Below are 19,240 nucleotides of genomic sequence, written 5' to 3'. Positions count from 1 at the left end.
TAGGGGGGCAGGTTGACTGAGCTCAGGAGTTCAAGAGTAGCCTGATCCAGAAGTGAGACCTCATCTCTAAAAATAGCTGGTGTTGCGGTGGGCACATGTAGTCCCAGCTACTTGGGAGGCTGAGGCAAGAGAATTGCTTAAGCCCAAGAGTTGGAGGTTGCTGTGAGCTGTGATTCCATGATACTCTACCAAGGGTGCAAAGTGAGAGTGTCTCCAAAAAAAAAAAGAGAGAGATAGAAATATACAGAATATATTGCAAAATATTCCCAACTGATTAATACAGAATATATAGGTCATGACTTTTTTTTTTTGTAGAGACAGAGTCTCACTGTACAGCCCTCGGGTAGAGTGCCGTGGTGTCACACGGTTCATAGCAACCTCTAACTCTTGGGCTTACACGATTCTCTTGCCTCAGCCTCCCGAGCAGCTGGGACTACAGGCGCCCGCCACAACGCCCGGCTATTTTTTTGTTGCAGTTTGACCGGGGCTGGGCTTGAACCCTCTACCCTCGGCACATGGGGCCGGCGCCCTACTCACTGAGCCACAGGCACCGCCCATGACTTTTTTTTTTTTTGAAACAGAGTTTCACTCTTTTGCCCCAAGTTAGAGTTAATGGCCTCAGCCCAGCTCCCAGCAACCTCAAACACCTAGTTCAAGTGATCCTCCTGCCTAAGTCTCTGAGAAGCTGGTTCTACAGGTGCCTGCCACAATGCCCAGCTACGTTTTTCTATTTTTAGGAGAGACAGGGTCTCCCTCTTGCTTACACAAGTCTGGAACTCCCAAACTCAAGGGATCTTCCCACCTCAGTCTCTCAGAGAGCCAGTATTTACAGGTATGAGTCACTGTACCTGACCCTGTGCCAACTTCTATGTTTGGAAATTTGAACTAATGTATTATTTAATACTATTTAATTTTTTTTTTTTTAGAGACAGAGTCTTATTTTGTCTCCCTCAGTAGAGTGCTGTGGCGTCACAGCTCACAGCAACCTGCAACTCCTGGGCTTAGGAGATTCTCTTGCCTCAGCCTCCCGAGTAGCTGGGACTATAGGCGTCTGCCACAACTCCCAGCTTTTTTTTTTGGTAGAGACAGAGTCTTACATTACCGCCCTTGGTAGAGTGCTGTGGTGTCACAGCTCACAGCAATCTCCAACTCCTGGGCTTAGGCAATTCTCTTGCCTCAATCTTCCAAGTAGCTGGGACTACAGGTGCCCACCACAATGCCCGGCTATTTTTTTTGTTGCAGTTTGAGTGGGGCCAGGTTTGAATCTACCACCCTTGGTATATGGGGCTGGTGCCCTACCCACTGAGCCACAGGCGCTGCCCAATAGCTATTTTTTTGTTGTTGTTGCAGTTTGGCCAGGGCCGGGTTCGAACCCTCTACCCTCAGTATATGGGGTCGGCGCCCTACTCACTGAGCCACAGGCGCTGCTCCATACTATTTTAATTTTATATAACATTCTCTGAGAAACTTATTTTCTGTTGTGAGTTACATCTTTTTTTCTCTCTCTCTTTTTCATGTCAGACGGGTAATGTGCCGACATCGTAACAAGATTTATGGGAGGCACATGTCATGTATATATATGAAAACCCAATCATCAGGCTTATAAACTACAAAGGATCGCTGTTAGTTACATCTTAGAAAGAAATTCTCTCTTGTATACAGCCCCCAGAATAGTGTTTTCTGTTCTCTCTGTGAATGTCATACTTAATCCTCTGTAAAATACAACTTTAGAAGGTCTCTAGCAAATTCTTGTCTCCTCTGCTACTCTACTGTTTTAGAATGTGAAGTCCTAAACTGGACAGCGGTAATCACCCAATATTTTGATTGCCATTATCTAAAGCTGTGGTTCTCAACCTTCCTAATGCTGTGAACCTTTAATATAGTCCAAAGGGGCTGCGACTCACAGGTTGAGAATCGCCGGTCTAAAGAAGAAGAAAAATGCTGAAATTACAATACTGTAGTTTTTGAAGGATAAGAAAAGAGAAGAGGGCAGTGCCTGTGGCTCAAAGGAGTAGGACACCGGCCCCATATACCAAGGGTGGCAGGTTCAAACCTGGCCCCAGCCGAACTGCAACAACAACAACAAAATAGCCAGGTGTTGTGGCGGGCACCTGTAGTCCCACCTACTCGGGAGGCTGAGGCAAGAATCACCTAAGCCCAGGAAATGGAGGTTGCTGTGAGCTGTGTGAGGCCACGGCACTCTACCGAGGTTGATAAAGTGAGACCCTGTCTCTACAAAACTAAAATAAAATAAATAAGAAAAATGCTGAAATTACAATACTGTATTTTTTGAAGGATAAGAAAGGAGAAGAGGGCGGCACCTGTGGCTCAAAGGAAGAGTGCACAGGCCCCATATACTGGAGGTGGCAGGTTCAAACCCGGCCCCGCCCAAAAAAAACTGCAAAAGAAAGAAAAGAAAGGAGAAGAGAAAGAATTTCCTGTTCTGACAGGAAACAGAAAATTAGAGGAGACATTGGTTTATTAAAATGAGGCCCTTGGAGTAATCCTCGCATTAGAAGAACTGGGTTGGGTCATCATGTTTAGTTCTGGTCACAGAACCTCTAGATTGAAATGGTGTGGGGGGCTGGCATTCTTCCCTTCTTTGGCATGCCCCAACATTCTCTGTCCCTCCCACATCTCTCGCACTCCTTGCTTTCTGCTCTTTCATCTCTTCCCCTCACTATTTCCCCTCTCTTTAATATAAAATAAATTTACAGATAAAACTGTGTTTGGTTTTGTTTTGTTTTTTTTGGTTTTGGTTTTTTTTTGAGACAGAGTCACACTTGTCGCCCTCAGGTAGAGTGCTGTGACATCACAGCTGACAGCGATCTCAAACTCTTGTTCTTAAGCGATTCTCTTGCCTCAGTCTCCCAAATAGCTGGGACTACAGGTGCCCACCAGAATGCCCGGCTATTTTTTTTTTTTTTTGAGACAGAGCCTCAAGCTGTTGCCCTGGGTAGAGTGCCTGTGGCATCATGGCTTACAGCAACTTCAACCTCCTGGGCTCAAGCGAGTCTCCTGCCTCCACTTCCCAAGTAGCTGGGACTACTACTACTACTACTACAACGCCCCGCTGTTTTTTGGTGGCAGCCGTCATTGTTGTTTGGCGGGCTGGGCTGGATTTGAACCCACCAGCTCAGGTGTATGTGGCTGGCACCTTAGCCACTTGAGCCACAGGCGCCAAGCCTGGCTATTTTTTTTGTTGTTGCAGTAGTCATTGTTGTTTTATCAAGCCGGGGCTGGGTTCAAACCCACCAGGCCCGGTGCACATGGCTGTCGCCCTAGCCACTGAGCTATGGCACCAAGCCAAAGTTTTATAATCTAACAAAGGAAAGGGGTGGGGGTGGTAAATCACGCCAAAGGTGTTATTTTTCTCCTCTGAGTCCATTACCTAACTGAAAATTTCCCTAGAAAATGTTTTGGACTGATGTCAGACGAGAGAATAAAAATTAAATACTAAAAACAAGGAGAGGAAATGGCATTTCAGTCAGTGGAAAGGGCCTGGGCGCCTGTAGTCCCAGCTACATGGGAGGCTGAGACAAGAGGATGGCTTGCACCCAAGAGTTTGAGGTTGCTGTGAGCAATGGAGCCATGGCACTCTACCCAGGGTGACAGAATGAGACTCTGTCTCAAAAAAAAGAAAGTACTGAAGCGAGTGACACAAACCAAAAAAGACCAGTGTGTTGGAAGTACAGTGTTGGGGAACAGGATATCAGAGGAGACCAGGGAGGAACAGGGACCCAGATAACACAGGGCTTTTGTTTTGACTTTATCTTTAAAAAAAAAAACACAAGAAAAAAAATAAGAAGTTAATTGATAACTCCACACTGAACCTCAGAGTCAAAGCATTCTATAATAGACATACTCTTATTTGACAATGTGAATGTTACTTTCTGTGCATTACTATTATTATTATTGCTTAATACTTCGTTGCAGCAATCGTCTGATTTCTTTTCTGAATGTATTTGTCTTCGTTCGTTCTTTGTGAGGATTTTTTTTTCTGGTCCCTATCTTAAACATTGTTATTGTTGTTAAATTTTAAGCCTTTTTAATTTTGTGAAGGCAAAAAGTGCAAGCCTAATGAACACATGTATATGTGGAAAAACACACACACACACACACACACACACACACACACACACACACACACACGGAAGCCATTAGGAGTTCAAGGGGCTGGGCTGAAATGTCAAATTCGTATTTTAAAAAGACTACTTGCCCAGGTGGTGCCTGTGGCTCAGTGAGTAAGGTGCCAGTCCCACATACCAAGGGTGGTGGGTTCAAACCCAGCCCCAGTCAAACTGCAAAAAAATAATAGCTGCATGTTGTGGCGGGCGCCTGTAGTCCTTGCTACTCAGGAGTCTGAGTCAAGAGAATCGCCTAAGCCCAAGAGCTGGAGGTTGCTGTGAGCTGTGATGCCACGTACTCTACCAAGAGCGACAAAGTGAGACTCTGTCTCTAAAAAAAAAAAAAAAAACTACTTGCCTTCAGCATGGACAAAGGAGCAGAGGTCAAGCGGTGTGTATTATAGAAGACTAGTTAAGAAGTGTTTATTTTTAGGGTGGCGCCTGTGGCTCAGTGAGTAGGGTGCCGGCCCCATATGCCGAGGGTGGCGGGTTCAAACCCAGCCCCGGCCAAACTGTAACAAAAAAATAGCTGGGTGTTGTGACGGGTGTAGTCCCAGCTACTCGGGAGGCTGAGGCAAGAGAATCGCGTAAGCCCAACAGAGGTTGCTGTGAGCCGTGTAACGCCACGGCACTCTACCGAGGGCCGTACAGTAAAACTCTGTCTCTAAAAAAAAAAAAAAGTGTTTTTTTAGCAAGAGATATTGCTAGCTTGGACTCTGGTGGATGGGGGAAATGTAGGTAAGCTTGATAGGAATCAGTCATGGAAAAGAGGATAATCCATGTATGCAAGTAAATAAAATACTTCCCATCCAATCTTTTGCTTGTTTTCTTATTGATTATCATTTTAAAGATAGGTAGTTATAGAAACCAACTATGCTTTTCATTTAGTCCCCAAACCAGCAACAAAGGCCTTCCCCTGGGACTTTTAGAATGCAAATTATCAGGCTCCACCTCAGACCTGAATCACAAACTCTGAGGGCAGGGTCCAGCTGCTGTGTGTTTTAACAAGTCCTGGTGGTGATTCTGATAAATAGTAGAATGTTAGAACCACTCATCTTGGTGATAGAAATCAGAACTGAGGTTTAACAAAGGGCAGGAGTAGTGGGGATTGACTGGAAGGGCCACAAAGGAACTTTTCAGTGGGGAGGAAAATGTTTCTACCTTGACTAGGCTACACATTTTTGAAACTTCATCACAATAGACACTCAAGATCTATGCATTTTCCTGTGTAAATTTTACTGTAAAAGATTATAAAAGAGTTTAGTTTGAAAATCAAAGAGGAGGGTGGCGCCTGTGGCTCAGTGAGCAGGGCACCAGCCCCATGTACCGAGGGTGGTGGGTTCAATCCAGCCCCGGCCAAACTGCAACAACAAAATAGCCGGGCGTTGTGGTGGGCTCCTGTAGTCCCAGCTACTCAGGAGGCTGAGGCAAGAGAATTGCCTAAGCCCAAGAGCTGGAGGAGGCTGTGAACTGTGATGCCACAGCACTCTACCAAGGGCGACAAAGTGAGACTCTGTCTCAAAAAAAAAAAAAAAAAAAAAGAAAGAAAGAAAGAACTAAAGAAATAAAATCAAAGAGGAAATGATGCCTTACCATATGACTCTGCTCCCAGTATTTCTATACAGAGACTTCAGAGCTAGAGATTGAAAAAGTCCTGTTGAAGGTGGCGCCTGTGGCTCAATGGGTAGGGTATACAGAAGGTGTCGGGTTGAAACCCAGCCCTGGTCAAACTGCAACAAAATAATAGCCAGGCATTGCAGTGGGCGCCTGTAGTCCCAGCTACTTGGGAGGCTGAAGCAAGAGAATCACCCTAGTCCAAGAGTTGGAGGTTGCTGTGAGCTGTGTGAGGCCACAGCACTCTACCGAGGGCCATAAAGTGAGACTCTGTCTCTACAAAAAAAAAAAAAAAAAAAAAAAGAAAGAAAGAAAGAAAAAGAAAAAGCCCTGTTGGTTCAGTGCCTGTAGCTCAGTGCTAGGGCACCAGCCACATACACCAGAGCTGGCAGGTTCAAATCCAGCCCAGGCCTGCCAAACAACAGTGACAACTACAACCAAAAATAGCTGGGCATTGTGGTGGGCACCTGTAGTCCCAGCTACTTGGGAGGCTGAGGCAAGAGAATCGCTTAAAGCCAAGACTTTGAGGTTGCTGTGAGCTGTGATGCTACAGCACTCTACTGAGGGTGACAAAGTGACACTCTGTCTCAAAAAAAAAAAAGAAAAAATCCTATTTATGGCAGTCCCTGTAGCTCAGTGGGAAGGGCACTGGCCACATACACCCAGGCTGGTGTGTTCAAATCTGGCCCAGGCCAGCTAAACAACAATGACAACTGCAACAAAAAAGTAGCCAGGCATTGTGGTAGGTGCCTATAGTTCCAGCTACTTGGGAGACTGAGACAAGAGAATCGTTTAAGCCCAAGAGTTTGAGTTTGCTGTGGGCTATGATGCCACAGCACTCTATCAAGGGTGACAAAGTGAGACTCTGTCTCAATTACAAAAAAAGAAAAAGTGGGCGGCGCCTGTGGCTCAGTGGGTAGGGCGCCAGCCCCATAGACCAAAGGTAGCAGGTTCAAACCTGGCGGCAGCCAGCTAAAACAGCAGTGGCAACTGCAACAAAAACAGCCTGGCGTTGTGGCGGGCGCCTGTTGTCCTAGCAACTTGGGAGGCACTCTACTGACTCTAAAAAAGAAAAGAAAAGAAAAGAAAAAATGTTCAAGATCCAAGCTGGAAGATCAGCTTTGCTTTTTCGATTGCTGGTTGACATTGAGTGTCCCTTACCTAAATGGGAATAATCAAAATATTTATCTCACGGGTTGTAAGAATTAATGACATGTAATTAATATTGGCAGTACACCACATTTGCTGGTGATTATGCAAATATTATTTATCACAATTTTATTCAATTCCTTCTTAGCTTCTATTTTTCATTGTGTGTGTGAAGAGGTAGAGGTTTATTGAAATATAAACATTCGAAGATGTAAGATAGAAAATAACCACAACGTATGCAGACACTTGCTATAATAGGACATCTGAGGTATTTATTCTCTGCCTAGGCTACCCATGTGCTATCACATTTTTCCTGGTTACAATACATGTAAGATGGGAAAGGGGAGGGGACAGAGCTGCCCTGGCTAACTGCTGACCAAATGGCCTTAGGGACTGCATGTATATTTCAATGTTTCCCCAAGCAGAACACTTCCTGGCCAGCAAGTCCGCCTCCCATGGGTGGGCTACTTTGACACTTTTTCTGTACCTGGTGCCAAAAATATAACTTAAGTACTGGGCCGGGGGAGGTGGCTCACTCCTGTAATTCCAGCACTTGGGAGGCTGAGAAGAGAGGATTGCCTGAACTCAGGAGTTCGAGACCAGTCTGAAAAAGAGCGAGACCCTGGGCGGCACCTGTGGCTCAAAGGAGTAGGGCGCCAGGAGGTGGCGGGTTCAAACCCAGCCTCGGCCAAAAAAAACAAACAAACAAAAAAGCGAGATCCTGTCTCTAAAAATAGCCAGGCATTGTGGTAAATACCTGTAGTCCCAGCTACTTGGGAGGCTGAGGCAAGGGAATCACTTGAGTTTGAGGTTGCTGTGAGGACGCCACAGCACTCTAATGAGGATGACAAAGTGAGACTCTGTCTCAAAAAAAAAAAAAGAGAGAAAGAAAATAACTTAAGTACTGGTGACCTAGTTAGTAAATTGAGAATTTTTTTTTTTTGTTTTTTTTTTTGTAGAGACAGAGTCTCACTGTACCGCCCTTGGTAGAGTGCCGTGGCGTCACAAGGCTCACAGCAACCTCTAACTCTTGGGCTTACGCGATTCTCTTGCCTCAGCCTCCCGAGCAGCTGGGACTACAGGCGCCTGCCACAACACCCGGCTATTTTTTTGTTGCAGTTTGGCCAAGGTTGGGTTTGAACCCGCCACCCTCGGCATATGAGGCCGGCGCCCTACTCACTGAGCCACAGGCGCCGCCCGAAAATTGAGAATTTTTACTACTTAGAACAAAGACAGGAATATGAGTCCTCTTGTTAACTTTTTAATTTTATTTTTGGAAACAGAATATCATTTTGTCACCCTCGGTAGAGTGCTGTGGCATCACAGCTCACAGCAACCTCAAACTCTCAGGTTGAAGCAATTCTCTTGATTCAGCCTCCCACGTAGCTGGGACTACAGGTGCCCGCCACAGCACCTGGCTATTTTTTTGTTTGTTTGTTTGTTTGTTTTTTGCAGTTTTTGGCTGGGGCTGGGTTTGAACCCGCCACCTCTGGCATATGGGTCCGGTGCCCTACTCCTTTGAACCACAGGCACCGCCCTATTTTTTGTTTTTTAGAGATGAGTCTCACTCTGGCTCAGGCTTGTCTAGAAGCTGTGAGCCCAGGCAATCCATCCACCTCAGTCTCCTAAGTGCTGGGATTACATGCGTGAGCCACCACGCCCAGGCCCTCCTCTTATTAACTTTTATTTCTCTCTTACCTTTCACAGAAAAAGAGTGATTTATAAAAATGCATATCAAGAAAAGTCACTTTTGGGGTGGCACCTGTGGCTCAGTGAGCAGGGCGCCGGCCCCATATGCTGAGGGTGGCGAGTTCAAACCCAGACCCTGCCAAACTGCAACAACAACAAAAAAAATAGCCGGGCGTTGTGGTGGGCGCCTGTAGTCCCAGCTACTCGGGAGGCTGAGGCAGGAGAATTGCCTAAGCCCAGGAGTTGGAGGTTGCTGTGAGCTTTGTGATGCCACGACACTCTACCGAGGGCAATAAAGTGAAACTCTGTCTCTACAAAAAAAAAATAAATAAATAAAAAAAGTCACTTTTGGGTGGCGCCTGTAGCTCAGTGAATAGGGCACCAGTCCCATATACTGAGGGTGGCCCCAGCCAAACTGCAACAAAAAAATAGCCTGGTATTGTGGCGGGCACTTGTAGTCCCAGCTACTCAGGAGGCTGAGGCAAGAAAATCGCCTAAGCTCAAGAGCTGGAGGTTGCTGTGAGCTCCTACCAAGGGTAACAAAGTGAGACTCTGTCTCAAAAAAAGAAAAGTCACTTTTGGGGAGGACAGTAATGGTATAAACTCAGAATTTTTTGTTTTGTTTTGTTTTGTTTTTTGAGATAGAGTCTCATTATATCGCCCTTGGTAAAGTGCTGTGGCGTCGCAGCTCACAGCAACTTCAAACTCTTGGGCTTAAGGGATTCTCTTGCCTCAGCCTCCCAAGTAACTGGGACTACAGGCGCCTGGCACAATGCCCAGCTTTTTTTTTTTTTTTTTTGTAGTTGTTATTGTTGTTTGGCAGGCCCAGGCCTGGTTCGAACCTGCCTGCCCTCCCTCACAGCAGCCCCCCCCCCCATCGTGTATGCGGCCGGCGCCCTAGCCAGTGAGCTACAGGCACCAAGCTGACTCAGAATTTTTATATCCATTTATTTTTGCCTATTTTTGATGTGACTCGAGGCCTGAGAAGGCGGAGAGATAGATAGAAAAGAGGAAGGCCTTATTCTCAGTCTCTCCCCTCATACATCCCTCTCGTCACAATCCTTCCCATTTGCATGTTTGGAATTACTAAAATAAATAACACTCAGGCCCAGCTCCAGGAGGCTCGCACATATAATCCTAGCACTCTGGGAGGCCAAGAGGGTTGGATTGCTTGAGATGAGGAGTTCAAGACCAGCCTGAGCAAGAGTTAACCCCCCATCTCTACTAAAAATAGAAAAAACTAGCCGGGCATTGTGGTGGGTGCCTATAGTCCCAGCTACTTGAGAGGCTGAGGCAAGAGGATTGCTTGAGCCCAAGAGTTTGAGGTTGCTGTGAGCTATGATGATGACATAACAGTCTACCCAGGATGAGAGAATGAGACTCTGTCTCAAAAAATAAATAAGTAAATAAATACCTACATAAAGAAATAGGCCGGGCATGGTCGCTCAGACCTATAATCCTAGCACTTGGAAGGCCGAGGCAGGTGGGTTGCCTGAGCTTACTGGTTCAGACTGCTCGAGCAAGAGCTAACCCCTGTCTCTAAAAATAGCCAAGCATTGTCGTGGGCACCTGTAAGCCCAGCTACTTGGAAAGCTGAGGCAAGGGAATCACTTGAGCCCAAGAGTTTGAAGTTGCTGTGAGCTATGATGGTACGGCACTTTACGGAGGGTGATAAAGTGAGACATTGTCTCAAAAAAAAAATAATAAAAAGAAATAAATAAGTAACACTCATTAAAACAAAAGTTAGTGGTACATTACTTTAGGACACCGATCATGAGGCTTATTTCAGAACATGCTCACCTAGCAGAAGCGGAGCAGAAACTGTCACATTCAGGAAGAGGCTTGATGTCTGTCAGTTCAACAATGGCCACTACCCTTCACATGACCAAAATACTTTTGATCAGTAACTCAGACCAATGGGCTGTGCAACCATTCTATTCAAGAAAAGGACCAAGATCAGACCATCCTACAGCAGTAGCTTCAGCTATGTTAGTGCCACTTTTTGAATTCTCGATGCAAAATGTTTCTGGTAAGACTGACATTAACAGTCAGTGCTGGTCAGGTAGAAGGAGCAAGCTCAATTTTAATTAGCTTCCAACGGTAAAGTGGGGGAAAGAAAGCAATAAAACAAGTCACTCACCATTTAATAGTCTATCGGTTGGAAAGTGCTCTCGTAGGGTATCCCTCCCTTTGCTTGGTGCAGCTCGTTTTCTTCTGGCAGATGTCGATATTTTTCATGAATTGATTGCTAAGCCAAGTGATTTGGCCCGGTTCTATTCCCATAAAGTGTTAATATCCTCAGAAGAGAAGCACCACACCTGAGAATATGATATTTCTCTTCCCTTTCTTCAAGGCATTTAGGCAAAGGAAGTGTAGCTGTGCAAATGTGCCTTTCAGCACTCTGCTGCCAGGGGAGTAATTAACCTGTGGTCTCTCAGTTGAATTCACCAGTATGCTTTTGTCCAGGCTATAAGTCCCATCAGCTATTCCCAACAGCCATGTACAGCAGAAATTCTGAGGCAAGGCTTTTCTTTGGGCTGAGAACTCATCATCCTTGCTGACATTTTCTTAGAAGTGCACTATGGTTTACGAGTCTTACTCCCCAAACTCCTCTCTCTCTCCTTTACAGAGGTCAGACCTACATTAGGGTCTGACAGCTCTCCCAGCCTCCTCAAGTGCCCTTCACATTCTCCTTCACTATTGCTTTCTACAATGAATCTCTTGCACGCCTAATTCCATCCTGGCATTTGCTTTTTGGAGGACCTGAACAAATGCATGTGTTGGAGCAGGCAGAAAAAAAAAATGATGGAATTCTGTACTAGCTCACTCATCTGCTGGTGAACACAAAAGGACCCATTTTGATAGTCCCTGGCACATCATGGTGGTCCAATTGCTTAAGGTTTCACTGGCAGTGACCTGGAAAAAATGTCCTGGTAGAAGAGAATGCCCTCATAAGTGCAATAATTCAGGTATTTGCAAAATGTAAGTATAAAAGGATTTGTAAAGTCAATGAAGTTGTCTGAGAACTGATAGATCAAGTTCAGGGTATGGTAGCTCATGCCTGTAATCCCAGCACTTATGGAGGCCCAGAAGGGAAGATTGATTGAGGACAGAAATTTGAGAGCAGCCTGAGCAAGAGCAAGATCCCTGTGTCTATCAAAAATTAGAAAAATTAGCCAGGTGTGATGGTGCACACCTGTAGTCCTAGCTACCTGGAAGGCTGAGACAGGAGGATCGTTTGAGCCCAGGAGTTTGAGGTTGCTGTGAGCTATGATGATATCACTGCACTCTAGCTCAGGCAATAGAGTGAGACCCTGTTTCAAAAGCTTTATTTTATTTTATTTGCAGTTTTTGGCCGGGGCCGGGTTTGAACCTGCCACCTACGGTATATGAGGCCAGCACCCTACTCACTGAGCCACAGGCACTGCCCTCAAAAACTTAAAAAAAAAAAAGTTGTAATAATGTCAGTCTGGGTGCGGTGGCTCACACCTGTAATCCTAGCACTCTGGGAGGCCATGGCATGAGGCATCACACCTAGTTTTAAGTAGGAATTTTGTTTTATTATTATTTCTTTTGTAGTACCCAGCAAAAGGACCCCTAAAGGCCCCTACTGTTTCAGCCTGAGTCCCTGCACATCTCAAACCCCTGCTTGAGTTAATTCTGAGAACAGGTTTCAGAACAAGGAAGTTCCCTCAGTTCCCTAAAAACTCCTAGTCACAGGTAAAACAATGGTGAAAACTTATTCAAACTTAGTTTCCCAAGCTAAATTTGTCCTGGTGCCAACTGCCATGCTGTAGCCTCCCCTGAGCCAACTCTGTAACCCTGCCTCTGAGCTAACCGGCCACGTCATGCTTCTGTGTTCACCAGCTTGCCTGCCAACACAGCACAAAAATGGTATAAAAGACAGCCTGCTTTTCTGTTCGGGACCATTTGCCCTTTGGGGCAGCGACCTGCCTACACAGGTGTGATAAATCACCACGGTCCCCTGTGCAGGTGTAATAAATCACCATCTGATTTATACCTGAAGTGGGGTCCAAGTTTTTCTTACAGGTGGCACATGAGTACAACACTTTCTTTCTTTCTTTTATATTTTTTATTTATTTTTCTTAGAGCCTCAAGCTGTCATCCTGGGTAGAGTATCATGACATCACAGCTCATGGCAACCTCCAACTCCTGGGTTCAAGCGATTCTCTTGCCTCAGCCTCCCAAGTAGCTGGGACTACAGGCATCCGCCATAATGCCTGGCCATTTTTTGGTTGTAGTTGTCATTGTTGTTTGGCAGCCCGGGCTGGGTTCAAACCCATTACCTCTGGTGTATGTGGCTGGCACCTTAGCCACTTGAGCTACAGGCACCAAGCCTATTATTTCTTTTTTTATAAATTTGATCCTTTACTGAGACAGCACAGAAGTGGAAATTTCTTGTACTGAAGGATATGTCCAAATTTGGAACACCTTTCAGTATAATTTCATTTGACTTCTAAGAGAACTGAAGAACTCAGTAACTATATCTTCCTTGTTTTAGTGATACTAAACAATAGTTTCAGCTACTCAGCTATTTCTTTTTTCTTTCTTCTTTTTTTTTTTTTTTTAGAGACAGTCTCACTTTGTTGCCCTCAGTAGAGTGCTGTGGCGTCACAGCTCACAGCAACCTCCAGCTCCTGGGCATAGGCGATTCTCTTGCCTCAGCCTCCCGAGTAGCTGTGACTATAGGCACCCACCACAACGCCCCGCTATTTTTTTTTTTTGATGCAGTTTGGACGGGGCCAGTTTTGAAACCACCACCCTCAGTATATGGGGCCAGCGCCCTACCCACTCAGCCACAGGCGCTACCCTGAGACAGAGCCTCAAGCTGTTGCCCGGGGTAGAGTGCTGTAGTGTCACAGCTCATGGCAACCTTAAATTCTGGGGCTCAAGCGATCCTCTTGCCTCAGTTTTTCAATTTTTAGTAGAGACAGGGTCTCACTTTTGCTCAGGCTGGCACTTTGGCTCAGGCTGGTCTCAAACTCGTGAGCTCAAACAATCTACCTGCTTCAGCCTCCCAGAGTACTAGGATTATAGGCATGAGCTACCATGCCCTGCCTCAGCTATTTATTTATTTATTTTTCTTTAATTGAGACAGAGTTTTACTTTGTTGCCCTTGGTAGAGTGATATGGCATCACAGCTCATAGCAACCTCAAACTCTTGGGCTCAAAAGATTATCTTGCCTCAGCCTCCCGTGTATCTGGGACTACAGGCGCTCACCACAATGCCCAGCTACTTTTTTTGTTTAGCAGGCTCTTGCCAGGTTCAAACTCAGCAGCCCAAAGCATATGGCCAACGCCCTAACCACTAAGCTCTGGGTGTCTCCTCTCCAGCTATTTCTTTAAATTATAGAGTTCTAGGCCAGGCTTTGTGGCTCGTGACTATAATCGTAGCACTCTGGGAGGCCAATGTGGGTGGATTGTCTGAGCTCACAAGTTCGAGAGTTCCAGACCAGCCTGAGCCAGAGCAAGACTTCATCTCTAAAAATAGCCAGGTGTTGTAGCAGGCAATCTGTAGTCCCAGCTACTCGGGAGGCTGAAGCAAGAGAATCTCTTGAGCCCAAGAGTTTGAGGTTGCTGTGAGCTGTGACATCATAGCATTCTACCAAAGGTGGCAAAGTGAGACTGTCTCAAAAAACAAAAACAAAAACAAAGAAACCGTTGGGTTCTATGGGATGCCTTATGTTTGTTTTTTAACTCAATCAGAGTTACTCCACTTTTATCTATTACATCTTGGCACTCCATAAACATTTACTCTTGTACAACATGTTCTTCTGCCTTAAAAAAAGAGGATTCTGAAAAACACTTATCTAACTAAGATAAATGAGGCATTTATAATTTTTTTTTTTTTTTTGAGAGAGTCTCACTTTGTCATCCTGGGTAGCATGCCCATGGTGTCACGGCAACCTCAAACTCTTGGGCTCCAGAGATCCTCTTGCCTCAGCATCTTTAGTAACGGGGACTACAGGTGCATAGCACAGGACCTGGCTAGTTTTTCTATTTTTAGTAGAGATGGACTCTCACTTTTGCTCAGGCTGGTCTTGAACTCCTGAGCTCAGGTGATCCATCTGCCTGGCCTCCCAGAGTTCTAGTATTATAGGCATGAGCCACCTTGCCTGGTCCATTTATAAATATTTAACTTAAAATATAGTAAGTAAAATATATATCTGAAATAGGTAATGCATTTTTATTTCAGAAATTTTATCTATGATTGAAATAATTATTAGAATAAGGATTCAGAAACAGTTTTTTTCCTCTCTTTTTAAAATCTATACCTTACAACCTAAGTTATTTTCTTTTCTTTTTTTTTTTCTTTTTTTTTGTAGAGACAGAGTCTCACTTTATGGCCCTCGGTAGAGTGCCATGGCATCACACAGCTCACAGCAACCTCCAACTCCTGGGCTTAAGCGATTCTCCTGCCTCAGCCTCCCAAGTAGCTGGGACTACAGGCGCCCGCCACAACACCCAGCTATTTTTTGGTTGCAGTTCAGCCGGGGCTGGGTTTGAACCGGCCACCCTCAGTATATGGGGCCGGCGCCTTACCGACTGAGCCACAGGCGCCGCCCTTATTTTTTGTTTTTTGAGACCGAGTCTCAAGCTATCACCCTGGGTAGAGTGCTGTGATGTCATGGCTCAAAGCAATCTCAAACTCTTGGGCTTAGGTGACTCTGTTGCCTCAGCCTCCCAAGCACTTGGGACTACAGGAGCCCACCACAATGCCCAGTTATGTTTTTTTGTTGCAATTGTCATTGTAGTTTTAGCTGGCCAGGCTGGGTTTGAACCCGCCAGCTTTGGTGTATTGTCCGGTGCCCTACCCACTGAGCTATAGGCGCCACCATGCCTGGGTATTATTTTATTGCCCTCGGTAGAGTGCGTGTTGTCACAGCTCATAGCAACCTCCAACTCTTGGGCTTAGGCGAGTCTCCTGCCTCAGCCTCCCCAGTAGCTGGGACTACAGGTGCCTGCCACAATACCGCTATTTTTTGTTGCAGTTCGGCTGGGGCCGGGTTCAAACCCACCACCCTTGGTATATGTAGCTGGCGCCCTATGCACTGAGCCACAGGCACTGCCTAACCTGGATATTTTTTAAAGACAAGGTCTTGCTTTGGCTCTGGCTCAGGCTGGTCTCCGAGCTGGTCTCCAGCTACAGGTTCCGAGGCTAATTTTTTTTTTTATTTTTGCAGTTTTTGGCTGGGGCTGGGTTTGAACCCACCACCTCCAGCATATGGGGCTGGTGCCCTACTCCTTGAGCCACAGGCGCCGCCCCCACACCCCACCAGCCTAATTTTTGTAATTTTTTTTTTTTTTTTTTTGGTTTTTGGCCAGGGCTAGGTTTGAACCCGCCACCTCTGGCATATGAGACCAGCGCCCTACTCCTTGAGCCACAGGAGCTGCCTAATTTTTGTATTTTAATAGAGATGGGGTCTCACTCTTGCTCAGGCTGGTCTCCAATTCCTGAGCTCAAAGGATCCTTCCACCTTGGCCTCCCAGAGTGTTGGTATTACAGGTGTGCGCCACCATGCCCAGCCTGACCCTGTCTGTTTTGAGCCAGACAGAGTACAAGGCTCTGGGAGACCAGGGGTGGCCTACCTGGCCATTGCTGTCCTGAAACTTGCTAACTGGGGAGATGAAGTTACACATCGAATTCCAAAAACATACAGAATTAAAGATTCAATTGATTCTTAGAAGGAAGAGAGTGAGTGGAAAGAATAACAACAGGAGTAATCTCTTTCAGAGTTACTTTTAAGAACCTGGTATTTAAACTTAAAGAATGAGTAAATAGGGAGGCACCTGTGGCTCAGTGGATAGGGCACTGGCCCCATATACCGAGGGTGGTGGGTTCAGACCTGGCCCTGGCCAAATTCCAACCAAAAAATAACTGAGTGTTGTGGCAAGCACCTGTAGTCGCAGCTACTGGGGAGGCTGAGGCAGGAGAATCGCCTAAGCCCAGGAGTTGGAGGTTGCTATGAGCTGTGACAACACGCACTCTACCGAGGGCAATAAAGTGAGACTCTGTCTCTAAAAAAAGACAGAATGAGTAAACAGATGAATGAAGATGGCAAGAAAGACTTTTCATTTATTTACTTATTTACTTTTTGGGATTTTGCTATTTTGCCTGGGATAGACTCAAACTCTTGGGCTCAAGGGGTGGAGGTTGGAGGAAAGCTTGACCCTAAGAGTTTAATACCATCCTGACAAATAGTGAGACACCCCCCCTCCCAACCCTGCTTCTTTCTTTTCTTTTTCTTTCTTTTTTTTTTGCAATTTTTGGCTGGGCCTGGGCTTGAACCCTCCAGCTCTGGCATATGAGGCTGGTGCCCCACCCCTTTGAACCACAGGCGCCACCCTCTTTCTCTTTCTCTTTTTTTCCCCTTTAATTGAGACAGTTTATTTGTCGCCCTCGGTAGAGTGCTGTGACATCACAGCTCACAGCAAACTCAAACTCTTGGGCTCAAGTGATTCTCTTGCCTCAGCCTCCCAAGTAGCTGGGACTATAGGTGCCCACCACAATGCCTGGGTATTTTTAGAGACAGGGTGTTGCTCTGGCTCCGGCTGGTCTAAAACCTGTGAGCTCAGGACAATCTACCCACCTCAGCCTTCCAGAGTGCTAGGATTACAGGCATAAGCCACCGCACTCAGTCCTTAAAATCATTTTTAGATACAAAAAAAGATATTGTAGTAATAGTAGAAAAAAAGTATTTTTCACCTTAATTTATGCTTTTTTTTTTTTTTTTTTTAGGCAGAGTCTCACTCTGTTGCCTAGGCTAGAATGCCATAGTGTCAGCCTAATTCACAGTAACCTCAAATTCCTGGGCTTGAGGGATCTTCCTGCCTCTGCCTCCCAAGTAACTGGGACTATAAGTGTCCGCCATAACACCTGGCTAATTTTTTATTTTTTTTATTTTTAGTAGAGATGGGGTCTCACTGTTCCTCAGGCTGGTCTCAAGCTCCAGAGCTCAGGTGATCCTCCTGCCTTAGCCTCCCAGAGTGGTAAAATTACAGGCATGAGCCACCTCACTGGTCTCCCCTTGATTTATAAATAAAATGATATGAAGCCTGGCATTTGCTTTAAAATAACCTGGGAGAAGGGGAATGGGTAGAGGTTTGGATAAAACCAGATTGAGAGTGTGAGAATCATTAATTATTGAAGCTATATGATAGATTGATAGAGACTGATGATATTATTGTCTTTTATGTATGTTTGCACTTTCCCATAATAAAACACTTAGAAAAACTCCTAGTAAAACAGGATATTTTATTGTGAAAAATGCAACAAAAAAAATAGTATAAAAAAGGAAATAATAGTAAAAAAAAGAAAAATGGTCCTCCCACCTGAAATCCTGCCTCAACTCCTAAGGCACTAAAATCAGCTCCTGTCACCAGCTCAGCTTCCCTCTAATTTACTGAGAAAAAGCTCCTGAGGCTGCACCCAAGCAGGGAGATGAGTGCTTTGTGGGTTGATCTGCTTGCAGCAGCATTCCACTTCCATACTGGAAAGGAGGAGCAAAAGGAGGAGCTGGAATGCTAACAATTAACCGCCATTATCTACCCATCTCCAAAGCCCTTAGGTCAAATCTTCCTCAAGCCACAGTTCTTGACTTCAGGGGCCTAAGTTACCCAGAGGGCTTTTGAAGCTGTTTCTTTGGCCCTACCCTCAAGGAGGTCTGGGATGGGGCCTCATAATTTATATTTCCAATCAGTTCTTCAATAAACTGAAACTGAGCATTTGCAGACTACACTTTTACTAAATTATACTGTGAAATGAAACTGGCCATGGGCCTCCTAGCTCCTGAGACTTACGGATGGAACCATTCATGGGGCAGAGAAAGTCGTCTATAAAGGCACTTGGCTCTCAGTGCTGCCATCTTATTCCTTAACAGCAATTTCTTAGCTCTTAAAGTGACCTGAGAGAACATCTGCTTTCTCTTTCGCTACATTCTGCCTCCAACATATGCTCCAGCAATTCCCAAGTGTTTACAGCTCCCCCTGCATTCCTTATTCCATGGCTTGTCTTAATGTTTGGAGTCCTGCTGCTCCTCTTCTGCATAGCCAAACCCTTCTCTTCTGCCCAGCTCAATATATTATTATTATTTTTGAGACAGAGTCCCACTCTGTTGCCCAGACTAGAGTTCACTAGCATCAATCTCAAACTCCTGGGTTCAAGCGAGCTTCCTGCCTCAGCTTCCCCAGTAGCTGGGCCTACAGGCGCCTGCCACCATGCTCAGGTAATTTTTCTATTTTTAGAAGAGCCAAGATCTCTTTCTTAGACAGACTTTTCTGGAACTCCTGAGCTCCAGGGATCCTCCTGAGCTGGCCTCCCAGCGTGCTAGGATTATAGGCCGAGATTATAGCAGAGAGCCACCACGCCCAAACTCCACCCCCAAACCCCTCCCCCCCCCTTTTTTTGTTTTTTGAGACAGAGTCTCACTATTTTGTCCAGGCTATAAGTGCTGTGGTATCAGCCTGCCTCACTGTAATCTCAAACTCCTGGGCTGAAGCAATTCTCCTGCCTCAGCCTCCCAAGTAGCTGGAACTACAGGCTTGTATCACCATGCTCAGCTCACTTTTCTATTTTTAGTAGAGACAGGGTCTCATTCTTGCTCAGGCTGTTCTCAAACTCCTGATCTCAAAGTGATTCT

General features: G+C 45.6%; 1 non-coding gene across 1 annotated transcript; it reads right to left on the bottom strand.

Moving 5' to 3' along the window:
• Positions 1-1,515: 1,515 nt before the first annotated feature.
• On the bottom strand, positions 1,516-1,618 carry LOC128568308 (small nucleolar RNA U13). Its single transcript, XR_008375114.1, has one exon. It is a non-coding gene; the product is annotated as a small nucleolar RNA U13 (small nucleolar RNA).
• Positions 1,619-19,240: the final 17,622 nt, after the last annotated feature.

The sequence above is a fragment of the Nycticebus coucang genome, chromosome 16, assembly GCF_027406575.1.
Source record: "Nycticebus coucang isolate mNycCou1 chromosome 16, mNycCou1.pri, whole genome shotgun sequence".
In the NCBI taxonomy this organism is placed as follows: domain Eukaryota; kingdom Metazoa; phylum Chordata; class Mammalia; order Primates; family Lorisidae; genus Nycticebus; species Nycticebus coucang.
Note: the sequence above shows the minus strand (reverse complement) of the source record. Positions and strands in the feature narration are given on the sequence as shown.